This window comes from Vipera berus (genome assembly GCF_964194415.1).
Source record: "Vipera berus genome assembly, chromosome: Z".
In the NCBI taxonomy this organism is placed as follows: domain Eukaryota; kingdom Metazoa; phylum Chordata; class Lepidosauria; order Squamata; family Viperidae; genus Vipera; species Vipera berus.
In genome coordinates, this window is record NC_138205.1 from 124,774,524 (window position 1) to 124,778,032 (window position 3,509).

A 3,509-nucleotide genomic window follows, 5' to 3' on the forward strand; every position below is an offset into this window, starting at 1 on the left:
ACGGAGGCCTGAGGAATTCTGGGGGTTGAAGTCTTACCCAAAACACTGGGAGAAACTAACTCCACTTAGTTCGACCAGATCGTGAGAACGGCGTGCTGTGTGGCTAAATAATTATGGACCTTTTTTTGTGGAAAAGAAAACCAGGGAAAAAATTCTTCCAGTTATGGATTGCAACCCATGGCAATTGCCTTTGGATGCCCCGTGGGCTAAAAAAAAAGACCTTAAAATAGATATTATATATACAACAGTGTGAAAAAGCAACGGACAGTACTTTAACTGATGTTGGCTTTCGAATGCATTGAGATCTTCTCAAGAACTTAGGACTGATTTAAAAATCAAAATTATATGACTACCCATTTCACAGAAGATGATTGGACAGTGTACAACAGTTGAGGGAGCTGTTATCCTGATAAAGTAGTTGGCCTAGTTACAGGGGTAGGCAACCTTGGTTCTTTTATGACTCGTGGTCTTCAACTCCCGGAATTCCTGAGTTAGCTGACTCAGTAATTCTGGGAGTTGAAGTCCACGAGTCATAAAAGAGCCAAGGTTGCCTACCCCTGGCCTAGTATGTGTAGATGCAAGCAGTGTGGAGTTTTTTAATAAATGGGTGGGAATTTTATCAATATGCAGTATTATTAGATTTTTTTAATCCATCTTTTTATATATAACTCAAAGCAGTGAACATGTCTAATTCTCCTGCTTCCATTTTTCCCACAGCAACAGCCCTCTGAGGTGGGTTGGACTGAGAATTAATTGATACCTGGACAAATGTACTTTTTTCATTGGAATCAACACAATACAATTGGGGGAGGGTTTCTCAGTTGGACACGCACACACCTTTATGAAAAGTTGCTCTAAAATTCACCTTGCACCAATAGTTTCAAATTGGAACAAGAAAAATAGTTGCTCAAACTGTGAGGTTACAACCACTTACTCTATGTTTTGTATTTTAGCTAGTTTGCTTTTGTTAAATGGCGGGTTCTTTAGCGCAGGAATGAAGATGCGGAACGGAGTACAGGGTAACTCATTGTTTATTTTGTGCTGGAACTGTACTGGGGGAAATGCCTGCAACTAGCCGCAATATATAGTCTAGCCCCTAGGCGGCAGCCAATAGGTTTGAATCAACCATTGCCGCCTGGAGATAGCCAATTGCAGCACAGGAGACTTGTAGTCTTGGTTGCTGGAGAGCCATTAGCTGCTCCAGCAACCCAAGTGGTATTTCACAAGAGCCCAGTACATAACAGTTTTAACTGTATTTCATTGTTTGCAGTAGTGGATCTTTCTTAAAAAATGAAATTGCATTAAGATTTTTTGGTGTCAAAATATAGATAATCCTTGACTTACCACCATTTGTTTAGTGAGCGTTCAAAATTACAATGGCACTGAAAACAGTGATTTACAACTGGTTTTCATACTTATGACTTGCAGCATCCTCATGATCACATGATCAAAATTTGGGTGTTTGGCAATTGGCATGTATTTATGACAGTTGCACTGTCCCAAGATCACCATTTGCAACCTTCCTAGCCAGCTTCCAACAAGTAAAATCGATGGGGAAAGCCAGATGCACTTAATTACCGTATGATTCACTTAACAACTGCACTTTTTTAATTAATAACTTTGGCAAGAAAGGTCATAATATAGGACAAAAAGTATTAAAAATTGCCTTGCTTAGCAATGGAAATGTTGGCCTTAATTGTCATAAGTCAAGGACTATCTATACTTCCATTTGTAACCAATAATAAACGTGCAGGAAACATGGTAGAGAGATTTCTGTGGAGAGGTGAGGGTTCACAAGCAAAATAATGGCCATACTTTCATAATTATCAGGACCCACCTCAATCCACATCTTAGGAAATAAGAACTCTTGGATGCAAGTTTAGTCCAAAAGGAAAATGTTTACTAGGATGGAATCGATTGTGGGAATACAAGACGGAATCTGAGAAAAGTTACATTTCAATCCTATATAAACCATTCCCATTCCAGCCCCTCCCCTCATCCATTTGGTCAGGCTGTCGTCAGTTGCTAGGTGTCAGGTCCTTCCATGGGAAAGGGAACTCTCCTTGGTTTTATGGTTATTGCTTTCCTTTTCAGTTGTAAATGAAGATACAATCCAGACCTGTCTGTCCCCCCTCCCTTCCCCAGTAAAACATCCCCTGTTGTTTGAAAATCGCTTTAGTAACCATCCTCTCCCCCCCCCCTCGGAGAGATGGCAGAATCCCCAGAAATAGCACGTTGTTCTACCTATACAATTATGAAATGTGATATAAATGGATTCTGACATTCGGCTCTCCTTTCAGAAAAAAGATGAGTCCATCTGTGGGGAAAGAAAACATATAAATGTTAGCCTGGTTTGTTTGGATATTCTGTATGAAACCTCTTAAGCAACTTAGGTGCTTTAACATGGGAGTTTGTTAACCCACTCATTTTCTGAGGAGGGGAGGTGTTTCCATGCCACTAAATATTGTATCGTTCCATGGTGTTTTCTGGAATCTAAGATTTCTTTCACTTCAAAATGTTGTTCTCCTTCCACCATGATGGGGGGTGGTGGTGGTGGGATTTTTTCTCGTAGTGGTGATTGTTGTTCTCTCTTTAATAGACTGCAGTGGAAGGTTGGGTGTATTCGTCTAAGATTTTTGGGTAGTTCTAATTCAACTGTTACTGGGTTTATGATTCTTTTAATTGGAAAGGGTCCAATATATTTTGGTCCTAGTTTTTTACAGGGTTGGAGTGATTTCAGGTATTTTGTGGATAAATATACCATCTCTCCTACCCTGAATGGTGTGGGATCGGTTCTTTTTTTGTCTGCCTGTGTCTTGTATGCTTTTCTGGCATCTTCCAACGCTTTCCTAATGATTGGCCATGTATTTTGTAATTGAGCAATCCATTCCTTCAGATCAGGGATAACCGGTTCTTTTGTGGTTAGTTCTGGTATTGGGTTGAAACTCTGGCCTGTAGCTACTTGAAAAGGAGTGTAACCTGTGCTTGAGTGGACTGCATTATTATATGCTACTTCTGCAAAAGGCAGTAGGTCCGTCCAGTCAGACTGCTGAAAATTAATATAGCATCTCAGATATTGTTCAAGTATATTATTAAGTCTTTCAGAAGCTCCGTCTGTCTGAGGATGGTGACTAGATGACAGTCCTTGGGTGGTTCCTAAGAGGGATAAAAATTCTTTCCAAAATGCCGACGTAAATTGCACCCCTCTGTCAGATATGATGCGTTGTGGTACCCCGTGCAATCTGTAAATATGCTGTACAAAAAGTTTTGCTAATGCTTTTGCAGTCGGGATTTTTTGGCAAGGTATGAAATGTACTTGCTTAGAGAACAGATCTGTGACAGTCCAGACTACGGTGTTTCCATTACTTTCTGGCAGTTCTACGATAAAATCCATGGCTATTTCTTTCCATGGGGCTGAGGGGTTTGCCACCGGTTGTAACAGACCTGGCGGTTTCCCTTGCAGTCTTTTGGCCATCGCGCAAATTTGACAGCTACCCACATAGCTTTCT